This window comes from Eurosta solidaginis, chromosome 1 (assembly GCF_040869045.1).
Source record: "Eurosta solidaginis isolate ZX-2024a chromosome 1, ASM4086904v1, whole genome shotgun sequence".
Lineage (NCBI taxonomy): Eukaryota > Metazoa > Arthropoda > Insecta > Diptera > Tephritidae > Eurosta > Eurosta solidaginis.
The window spans coordinates 148,448,046-148,460,533 of NC_090319.1; the positions used below are offsets into that span (position 1 = coordinate 148,448,046).

The window sequence follows — 12,488 nt, forward strand, 5'->3', positions numbered from 1 at the left end:
AGACGTTAACAATATAAATTGCGCTTATTTGACGGCATTGTCAGCCAATGGATGAAGCAGTAAAATGAATGGAGGCAGTAAATTAAATGTAAAGTTTTATTTATTTATGTGTTAGATTTTGAAAGTTTCAATGTTATATTTTGAATGTAAGTATTATGTCAACAACAGAGTGATGTAAATTGTGTAATACTAAGTAATGTGTTACTGTTTGTTTTGTTTTATATCATATTTTATTATAAATATACAGTCTCCCTGATGAAGATGAAAAAATTTCATCGAAACGTGTAGGAGGAAATGAGAAACCTTGTGTTTTGTCTTTATTTTATTGGCCGAAAAGCTCCAAATAATTTCAATTGTAACAAAAAATTGGCCCAAAATAAATATAGCACAAATATTTCACCTACATACAAATATGGTTCCGCATTGTTGCCGCTTACCTATAATAGTCTCTACCAAAATCCTAAAAAATTGTTCCAAAATAATTTGTAGCGTACCAAAAAATCTTAGATAGAATTAGTTTTTGACCGGCCAATTTTTTGTGACAAATTTCACTTAAACGTAAATACATAAGTTTTTATTTAACAGAATCTTTGTTTTTTATTTTAGTTATTTTCGAAAAAACATGAAATCACAAATAATGAGTTAAATTTTGTTGAAACTAACTAATTTATTTATAACAATTAATGGCAAATTTGCCCGAAATTGTTTTTGCATTTGCAGATTTAATCCTTATTTTATATAAAGTACGTCGTATACTGAACAAAAAAAAGTTACAAAAATATAACATTAAATTTTTTATATTGCCTTTTGTGCTAATTTATTTTAGTTCTTATTTTATTTTATTATATATTCTCTTATTTCAAATTGGTTTATTATTATTTAGCTGCAACTTGACTGAATCGGAAAATTTAACGTTGTATATTAAACGAAACAAAAAAACGTTCCAAAAACGTCTTTGAATTTAGGTCAAAGCGGCAGCCAGCATCATAGCGGCCGTCTTGCATAGGCAGTATATTACCCACTATCTATATATTAATACGCTAACAAAATTTCCATACAATCAAATGACAGGCTGTTTCGCATACTTAGCATACGTAAAATCATATAAAAGTTATATGAATCGATTCGTATTGATCAGCCGCAGTGCATAGGCCTATTTTTGTTAACAAATATTACTCTATTTGTTTATAATTAATAGAAAAAGTTTTTTGTAAATTCGAACAATTCATACAAATATCGGAAGTCATTTTCGTACACAAGCGCGCCATCTTTGGGAACAATTATCTAAGTGTTCTAGTGCGAATTTCAAAGACCTAAACCTTTATGCACAAGCGCGCCGTCTTTGGCAACAATTATCTAAGTTTTCTAAGGTGAATTTCAAATTGTATGTATACTCGCTAAATTCGAAAGCACAAATGTTTCACCTACATACAAATATGGTTCCCCATTGTTGCCGCTTACCTATAATAGTCTCTACCAAAATCCTAAAAAATTGTTCCAAAATAATTTTTAGCGTACCAAAAAATCTTAAATAGAGTTAATTTTTGACCGGCCCATTTTTTGTGGCAAATTTCACTTAAACTTAAATACATAAGTCTTTATTTAACAGATTCTTTGTTTTTTATTTTAGTTGTTTTCAAAAAAACATGAAATCACAAATAATGAGTTAACTTTTGTTGAAACTAACTAATTTATTTATAACAATTAATGGCAAATTTGCCCGAAAATGTTTTTGCATTTGCAGATTTAATCCTTATTTTAGATAAAGTACGTCGTATACTGAACACAAAAAAAAGTTACAAAAATATAACATTACAATTTTATATTTCCTTTTATGCTAATTTCGGAACAAAGAAACGTTCCAAAAACGTGTTTGATTTTAGGTCAAAGCGGCAAATGGCATCATAGCGGCCGTCTTGCATACGCAGTATATTACCCACTATCTATATATTAATGTGCTAACAAAATTTCCATACAATCAATTGACAGGCTGTTTCGCAAACTTAGCATACGTAAAATCATATAAAAGTTATATGAATCGATTCGTATTGATCAGCCGCAGTGCATAGGCATATTTTTGTTAACAAATATTTCTCTATTTGTTTATAATTAATAGAAAAAGTTTTTTGTAAATTCGAACAATTCATACAAATATCGTAAGTCATTTTCGTGCACAAGCGCGCCGTCTTTGGGAACAATTATCTAAGTATTCTAATATGAATTTCAAATTTTATGTATCCCCTCTAAATTCGAAAGCAGAAATGTTTCACCTACATATAAATATGGTGTCCCATTGTTGCCACTTACCAAAAAATCTTAAATAGAATTAATTTTTGACCGGCCCATTTTTTGTGGCAAATTTCACTTAAACGTAAATAGATGTCTTTATTTAACAGATCTTTGTTTTTTATTTTAGTTGTTTTCAAAAAAACATGAAATCACAAATAATGAGTTAACTTTTGTTGAAACTAAGTAATTTATTAATAACAATTAATGGCAAATTTGGCCGAAAATGTTTTTGCATTTGTAGATTTAATCCTTATTTTATATAAAGTACGTCGTATACTGAACAAAAAAAAAGTTACAAAAATATAACATTAAATTTTTTAATTTGCCTTTTATGCTTATTTATTTTAGTTCTTATTTTATTTTGTTTTATTATATATTCTCTTATTTCAAATTGGTTTATTATTATTTAACCGCAACTTGACTGAATCGGAAAATTTCACGTTGTATATTAAACGAAACAAAAAAACGTCCCAAAAACGTCTTTGATTTTAGGTCAAAACGGCAACCGACATCATAGCGTGCATAGTCAGTATATTACCCACTATATTTACTATTAGGCTAACTTTGTTGGATTATATATCCATTTATCGGATGCTTAGATCCCATAACCCTATTTTTTTTTTATGTCGCTTAAAGTTATGAAATCAATTTTATTTTAGTAAATATGTTTGCGTGAATAACTTTGATGTTTTTGTTTGTTTTTCTTTTCTTTCTAATTTATTCTGCTTTGTTATATCTTAGTATTGTATTGTTCACAGGCGATATTTTATGGTAGATATGGTCATATATATTCATGAAATGAAGTGTTTACAATTTTAATACAAATTAATTACGTACATAGATCTCAATGGGAATCCCAAAATTAAATATCCGAACATTAGAATCTTCATATTTCCACAACGATCACATTAAACCCCGGAAAAAGTTTAAGTGCACTTAATTTTTTCGCACTTTAAGTACTTTATTTTTTTTTTTTCTTTCATTAAAATTTTTTTTAGTAAACTCTGCCTTCTTTCTCATTACATAATTTTTTTATATTTTTATTTTTTATGAAGGTATCCTCTATTCTATTCGAAATTTTCGTTTTGTGTCACACTTATGTACATACTACATATGTATTTATACAAATTTAAACTCGGTAAAGCGCCAATTGCATACCTAACGGGTGACGTGAAATAGGCTAAATTCCTTTAGCACATTTCTTCGTTTTTAACTAAAAGTTCGCGTTTTTTGAATTATGACACTGTTGAAGTAAATAGGCGATATATGTATATGGGTGATATAGGCCTACCGGGGGATTGAGCACCCAAAACTAACTTCGGTAGCGCGCCAACGGGGACCTTCCGGGTGGTGTGGAAAAACCTATTTTTAAATTCAATTTCAAGTAATTTCACCACAGTTATATGTCAATTTCATTTGATTTTACATAATTTTTATATTTTTGTTAAGGAGCTCCATACCAAAACGTTATAATTACATTTGAAAAGTTTGTAGAAAATTTAAGAAAATACAATTAAAAAGTACAACGCCTTAGATCAAATTCAAAATTTTAATGAAAAATTTAAGTAAGTCAGACCAGTTTGCTATATTTCCAACACTTGATGCATAGACTGAGTTGAAAAAAATACAAGTTGGTCGAATTTCGACCACAGGCGATACTAGTGTTTATTAAACTGAAAGTAAATGCAAATTCAGAGTTACTCCAATTAATCACAATTCAAGATTTCAGATTGCAGAAGTGTATAGAGTGAACTTTATAATTTTGATTAAAAAGGACTTACCTTCGGTGGCTTGGCTGCTGGCGGTTTCTTAAACGTTCGCAAAAAAAGTGAAAGAGGTAAAAAGACTTTAGTTCGCGGTCACCGCCGAATCCTAAGCGTAACTATTATCCGGCGGGGTAAACGGTTATCGGTATAAACCGATATGAATAAATGAAAAGAAAAGTAAAACGATACGAGGGTGCACCGCCATATTTAGGCTTGTGGCCTAAACATGCCGGCCCCCTTGCGGCGAGCAAATTCGAACCGACAGTAATGCCCCCAACAACCAAGCCCCAAAGGGCTCGCGAGAACAAATCTCAACTTAAAATTAATTAATCTCAACTCAAATTTAGACCCTGCAGTAAATGCGTCTGGAAGACAAATAGTATGACCAGGATACATAATTCGACCGACGCCAGACGTTTCTTCGTGGGATTCCTGTGAATAAAGTGATGTTAGTCGAAATAGACGTGGTTTGATTTTAGTGCACTTTACTTATTGAATGGACAGATGCCTATTACTGCTGGTGTGCTCCAGACACTACCAACCCGAATATGGTGGCTTGAGTCAGCAGCCCGCCTACGTTCGACGGTGGAGTGCCGCTAACCATTAGCCTGGTGGAAAGCTGGATCCGCCAGCTTCATAAATTGGAATGGCGTGGCTACCGATGGATCCAGAGTTGCGGTCGGACTAAGCCGTGAATATCGTGACACCACTGTGGCCTGGGTCGTCACTGCTCCCGTTATCCCGTATTTCCCTCGCAGAACAAGCGTGCACTTCACGTGATAGGACGTGCCGGTACGCTCTAAGCTGAGGTCCTTTGCTAGGTTTGCATCGATGATGGAGTTCGGAGCGCACGGATCGATAAGGGCGCGTACTGCGTGGAGCTTCCCTCCTGCTGCTATCCGAACGACCGCCGTTGGAGCTATGGCCACAAATGCGCGTGTAATGGTCGTTGCTAGAGGCGTCTCCCGGAGGCGTCCCGTTCTGAAGCCGACTGGCGTTGTTGGTTGGTACGCGAGCGTGGTTACTTGGGCACGAGCGTTATACGGGGCCGCCCTACCGATTGAGCGTCGTGACGAGCGGGACGGACGCGGTTCTGCGTCGCCACGGCGCTCCCTGTTAGAGCGGTGCGATGGGGGGAAAGGACGCGTCTCCCCGCCATCCCCGCGTTGTGCGTTTGAAGGCCTTTCATGTCGTAGGAGCGGTCGGAAACGTTGTGGTCCTGAACCGCCAGGTGGTGTCGTGGCTAGTATTGCAGTAGGATCTTCCCATCGTTCGATATCTTCCTCGGCGACGTCCGCTTCCCACCACAGGGTTTGTTCCGTGACGTGGATTGATAGGGCTCCGTCGGAGCTCTCTTCGCCATCACTCTCGTGGGACGGTGGTGGAACGTCGTCGAGGTGTGTTGACGTGTGGTGCTGCTCGTTGCACCGATGACAGCGATCTTTGCTGGGACAGGTCTTCCGTTGGTGGAATGGCGATAAGAAATTTGTGCAATATCTCAAATATATGATCGTCTTTAGTCGGTCCATGTTCGTCATGCCCCGGTAAATCGGGCAGAGCCTTATGCTGTGCGACTTTTGACATAGCCGGCAGGGGGCGCTGAAAGTGTTGCCTCGTGCCTCCGTCTTGGCGCGTTTGTGGGACAATCCAGTCATTCTGGAATATCAAATTGTTAGTAGAACATTCGTAGATGCCCTTAGGTTGGGTGGCTTATTAGCTGGTACTAGGAGCTTAAGTGGCTGAGGTTGTGGTTGGCGTACTCGGGATAAAGGGTTGTGTGGAACGAATAATCTTATTAAGATCGATGTAATGATGTGTTTGTAGTGGTTGAAACCACTGTTATATTTAATATAATTTTATTGAGATACGCCTAAAGGTATCTTTAGTTTTGGTAAATATTCTCATCATAATGAAATTCTGATATTGAAAGCAGTCACCAATGGTGAAAAAAAATAAAAATTAACAAATTATTGAATATAGACTAAAGACAAACTATATTCTTTGGTGTTTGCCTAATGCAGGCAATGTGCGGTAATATACGCTATATTTGTGTAACATATGGTATCACGGGTTACCCGTGTATTTTCACGGCTCTTTGTAACTCAGAGCTGGTGAGTGAGATTGTCGTTTAAGCGACGTTATGCAAATAAATGTGCGACAGATGTAAAGTGGCCCTTATTCGCTGCCCTGGAACACTGTTTGTGTTGACTTTGGCAATTTTGGGGTGAGAAGCACAAATTGTGGTGTGTTTGTTGATTTCAACACAACCCTGGCGGGGATAGCCTACACTATCGAGTGTGGTAATTTGTAGAGCTGTCAGCTGCTAACTCTTCCACTCATTGGAATGAGACAGCTGTGCGGTGCTGCCCATTGAAGCGTAATGATACATAATGGTCATGTCATGAAAGTATTTAGGGAAAAATCGCGTCTGAGTTCTAACGCGACATAAAATTTATAGTCTTTTCTAAAAATTTTAATTTCTCCCTTATTTGTAGTATCTATGGATTCCAAGCTAAAAGGACTGACGAAACTTTATCGGAACATCAAAACACAAAAACAATGTCTATCATGAGAGCGAGACCACTGTTCCCCCAAAAATAATGGTTTGACATGTTTTTCTTTATGTTCTTTTTATTTTTGCATTAACATTTTTAACAATAAAATCAATGCAAATAACACGCGATAATTATTTCGGTCTCGAGTGGTTCACCTTTTACCCAAGAAAGTTGATTTTGATTGCGTTGTTGTGCAACAAATTTTCAAACTACAAACTTTTGTCAAAAGAGAGATAAAAAAGAAAAAACGGCCGGATGTCAAAAAACTATCGAAATACAACCTGGCGCGTTTGTTTTCAGTGAACTAGGCTGTATCTTCGGGGTTTTCGTTAGTTTTATTTTGTTCGTGTACTAACACTAGAGTTTATTGGATGCCGCGGATCCGACTTGTGATCCCATGGGATCGCGCGCAATTTGTACAGCGTAAGAACCGAAAAGAGCAAATGTTATCGAGTGGCAACCTTGTTTCGTTCATTTAAAATGCCATTCATTCATGGAAATGAGTATACAGACATTTTTGAATGAATTTTCATTATGAAGAAAAACGTATGATGGGTAAGTATACTAGTATCGTTCCTTTTTTATAATTCTGTAAAAATTATTCAATTGCTTTTTCTTTTGTTTCATTTCAGACGACTATTAAACAAGCCGTTTTCTACCGATACCACTCTGGATTTCCGAGCATGGAGCATTTTAGAAATGCATGTCGGACGATAAAAAATTACTCGCGGTTGCCGAAGAAATTCCAGAATTCCAGCTACGTGAACACAGGGACACTGGTCAAGCTGGTGGTTATTTTACGCGTACCAATATCATACGCGTTCAAGAGGCACAAGCCGCAAACTCTGGGAACGTTAACCACTTCGTCGCGGTACGGGGGAAAATTCTCTGCAGTCAAATGAGCGCATGCCTTTTCATGGTAGTCCCTCTATTAATGCTATCAAACAGCAGGGCTTCGATAAGCGGCCCGCTAAAATAAATTCCTCTATAGAAATGTCGGTATCTACATCCACGCAGGGAAAACAAGTCAAAACAAAACTGAAGGAGGGCCGTGTGGTGGAGGTGCCCCTCTACAATTTTGTAACACATTCACGTGAATCAAAGACTAAGACCATGTATGGTGCAAATGTTATAATATTAGAGGGTATATTAACATTTCACGATTTAGGAGTACTTAAACTGTTAGATATGAAAGAGTTTGTAGATACCGATGCAGACATACGTTTGGCCAGACGTCTGATGAGAGACATTTCACAGCGCGGACGTGATCTCAGAGGCGTACGTAAGTAGTATATGACTGTGGTGAAACCATCCTATGCCAATTATATTGCACCATCTATGGCGCATGCCGATATTATAGTGCTCCGTGGTGGTGAAAACAAAGTAACTATACATCTCATAGTACAACACGTACATACACAACTGCAATTGCGCGGTTTCAAATTACGTGAAACATTAGTCAATTCTTATAAGGATCAACCAATGCCAGAGTCACTGCATCTACTGCCACCTACACCACAAATTAAAGGTTTACATACATTTACTCGTTGACATAGTACTTCACGAGATGAGTTCATATTCTATTCGAAACGTCTTATACTTTTGGTTATTGAAAAGCATTGAGTTTGCTCCCACTTAAAACCACAACAGTGGAAACACCACAAGGCGTGCTCCATGAGGGCAAACGTATGGGTTCTCGAAAAATATGTGGCGTCACCATTGTACGTGTTGGCGAAACAATGGAACAAGCCATTTGTGATGTATGCAAAGATGTACGCATAGGAAAGATACTCATACAAACTAATCATAGCAGCTGCTATGATGGCATTACGTGCCCCACTCGATCATGATGTACCCGAGGAGAATATCATATTAGCATCATTGTTGATGGCTGCATATGGTCAATTTATTGCATTTCTCGCATGAGCTGGATGAAGACTTTGGCAGTGGTGGTTCAGCTGTCGCAGCTTTGACCAATACCTTTTATTTTTTCGCAAGGGTGGCCTATTGCAATGACAGCACTACCAATGGTAATATTGAGCAGGGCAATACTGCTGTCAGTATATTTCGTTTAGCGCAATTTTCGATCCCTTATAGTCATATTTATATTCTCCTTGCTGGCTGGCACAACGTACGAGCTATTTAAATGCCTCATATCTCGTGTTGGTAGCCTGGTATCGTCGGATATTGGCACGTTTATTAAACCTTATTATGATAACTAAATCGGAGGAAGGAAAATTTATATGGAGGTAATAGTGACGACCCTTTCTCGTATTAGCCTCTTATATTTACTCCATATTTCTCGTGTTTGTAACTTATAGTCGTCGTCGTGTGAAAATAAAGGAACCAAAAGGCATACGAGCCAGTGGTGTTTACCTTTTTACGCAACCATGCAAAAATGCACTGCCAGCAACATTCTTGCCCTCGGATGCGTTCAACGACTCTGGTGGGAGTCTCAGTCTCCTGTCAACGACGGTTGTTACAGTAATCATTGTATCTACGATGGACCCCCGGCACCACCCCTGCATACTAGATTGGTACAGCAAATCGGCAGTTGCGTCAACTGAAGGTATGGACTAATTCGTTGAATTTATTGTAATCTTACAAATTATATGTTGCATAAAATCTATGTAGGGAAATACATACACCGTACGTTAGCAACAGATAGCCATTGAGATAGCTGCAGCCCCGATTTCCTGCAGTCCCCTACCGCTTTGGACGAATTGTCGCGGAAGGATTGTTCCGAACGGGGTGAAGAGGTGAGCTAATATGCACAGTTGGTATTGTAATTCATATACTTATTAGTCGGTAGTAAGTGCTTAGGGTGTATGATAGTACATTTAGAACAGTTATGCAGTTCCATAGGGCTCAACAAGATTCTCCCCCTTTGATTTATTCGCTTCACATTTCACAATCTTTAGGTAGCCCGATATGTATGTGCCCATACATGGAAGACATCAGTGGGACACGTAACAAAACATTGTAAGTAACTCCGACATTAAGGTCAGTCAAAGAATTCGAAGGACCACGGAGGTGTTTTTCAAACCATATGGCATGCCAAAAGATTTTAACATCCATAAGAAGGGGTTGCACCTAGTCCCTAATAAATACCAACTGCGATAAACAAGTAAATGACCCTTGATCTCGGTCCAACCATATTCCCACAATTGGTTAGTCTCCAAAATGTTATAGTCGAATTTCACTGTCACTTTCACTTCTTTCACTTGTTAGCTGTAGGGATCCCACGCATTTCCTGAGCAATACCTTAGAGAGACACTCTTCTACTATTTGGGATATACTTTTTGAATTTCTGCATCAGAGCAGTGTTCGATCTTTCATATCCTCCAATACGTTGCATAAGGTTATTGCTTTATAGAATTATACTCTTTGTCGGCATCTTAAAACAAGCTTTATGTTGCCTCGTTGTCGTATCTTTTGTTATCTGGTAGCTCTATGCAGTAACTTGTGTCAAAGACGTGCATAAAAATACAAAATATTTGTAAAAAACGCACTAAATATTGGACTTGTTAATTTGAAATCAACTTTATAATAAAAATTGCTTTCAATTCAAATAGTAAAAAAACAACTGAAATGACGGAAGTGGGTTTATTTATTTGGCCTTTTTTGTGCTTGTTTGGATTTTTGTTGTCATAAAATTTTAGATTGGAACCAATGGGTGGTCCATTCTATTGTTTCTTCAATTCTGATATCGGTGTGTGTGGGGGGGGGGGGGGGGGGGGCGTGTTATTGCTGATTCAATGGGATTATGTGGCACATGGCAAATCTGCGTTAGGATTCGTTGGCCTCGTTCGGGGTGAACGAGAGCTGGGTTAAGCAGGTTGTTGGCCTCGTTCGTTCCTTTAAACACGCTTCTGCAATTCGGTGAGATACTCCGTTTTCCACCGTTTGCAGAAGGTTTGATGCAGCGCCTTAAGTTTTCCCCATCGATTGACGAGTGATGCGCGATTCTCGCTGACGTCGATCTGCGGTGGAGCTAACAGGTGCCCTCCAACGAGGAAATGGCATGGAGTGAGTGGGTCCAAGTTAAACGGCTCGTTGGAGGGAAAATTTGTGATCCAAAGCGATCTTCTTGAAGTGGTTCTTGAAGCTTTTGACCCCTGCCTCCCATAGTCCGCCCATGTGAGGAGCTCCTGGTGGTATGAAATGCCATGTCAGGTTATGGTGACTGTACTTGGATAGAGTTTGGTTGCGAGCTTCCGCCAGGAAAGCTTTGAGTTCTGAGCGGAGAGCTCTGGAGGCTCCGACAAAGTTGGTTGCATTGTCGGAGTAGATGTTCTTTGGACATCCTCGCCGAGCGACAAACCTATCGAAAGCTGCCAGGAATGCGGCAGTACTGAGGTCACTAGTGACTTCCAAGTGAATAGTTTTGGTTGCAAAGCAAACAAAGAAGCAGACGTAACCCTTTGATATGCGGCATCCTCTTCCGCTATAAGATTTGATGTCAAATGGTCCGGCAAAATCTACCCCCGCATTGGTGAAAGCCCGGGAAAAGGTGGTTCGTTCTGGGGGTAGATCTCCCATAAGTTGGGTTTGGGTCCCTTTGCGGAATATTGTGAACGTTTTGTAATTATGTATCACCGATCGGATCATATTTTTTACCCTAGGGATCCAATATTGTGTACGTAGGCGACGAAACATAAGTTGGTTCTCCCCATGCAGGGTGTCCTTATGGATGAACTGGACAAGAAGTCGTGTGAGCCGGCAGTCATACGGCATAATGATCGGGTGCCGTCCACTGTAGGGAAGATCCTTGGCCACTGAAAGACGACCGCCCACCCTCAATATGCCCTTTTCATCGACAAGGGGGGTAAGAGGGAGGATTTCACTCTTTGAACCGATGAGCTTCCCGGAATTTAAACTCGAAAGTTCCTCCGAATAGTGCCTCCGTTGGTAGAAAGCTATTAACTGACTTGTCGTGGCCTGGATTTCATCGGGTGAAATGAAGTGCGATGCCGCTTTAAAGGAAGATTTTGTCTTAGGATTGGTTCTTTGGATAAATCTTCGAACATACGATATGACCCTAAAGGCCCTGGATAAATTGGAAAACCGTTCGAAGATGTCGTTTTTCTCTTTTATTTTTGAAGTTGTATGAACCCGCACCCTTTTCTCCTCTATGTTAGTCCGATAGTCCTTTTCTTGTATTGGCCATTCTGTCTTATCTTCTTGTAACCAAGAAGGTCCCTGCCACCACAAAGAGTTATTGACTAACTCCTTCGCTGATAGTCCTCGGCTAGCCAGGTCTGCAGGATTGGATGCGGATTCTACGTGGTGCCAGGATTTGTTTCCTAATTTTTCTACTATTTTCGTTACTCGATGAGCGACAAAGGTTGACTGAGAGCAAGGGGATTTGCTTATCCACGCCAAAAGAATAGTGGAGTCTGTCCATAGGTGTAGATTGAAATTTTCTAAATGCAGATTTTCACGCACTGATTCGATGGTTTCGGCCAGCAACACTGCACCGCATAGCTCTAATCGGGGTAAGGAAATTGTTTTAACGGGTGCTACTCTTGTTTTTGCTATTAATAAGTTAACGTAGACCTCATCCTTTATCTTTGCTCGTAAAAAGACTGTCGCGGCGTAAGCTTTTTCCGAGGCGCCGCAAAAGCCGTGTATTTCAACGTCGTTGGTTGGCGTAAAATACACCCAACGTGGGATACGAATTCCGTTAATGGAGGGGTATTCCTGCATAAAATTATGTCATCGGTCTAGAGTTCCTGCCGACACTGGTTCGTCCCAGTCAGTCCCTTCTAGCCAAATGTTTTGCATAATGATTTTGGCAAAAATGACGACTGGGGCGAGCCAACCTAGATGATCAAAAAGTTTAGCGATTGCAGAAAGTATTGCCCTTTTCGTTAAC

General features: G+C 39.0%; 1 pseudogene; it reads left to right on the forward strand.

Annotated features, from left to right (window-relative positions):
- Positions 1 to 7,518: 7,518 nt before the first annotated feature.
- On the forward strand, positions 7,519 to 8,536 carry LOC137238073 (uridine-cytidine kinase-like 1 pseudogene; annotated as a pseudogene).
- Positions 8,537 to 12,488: the final 3,952 nt, after the last annotated feature.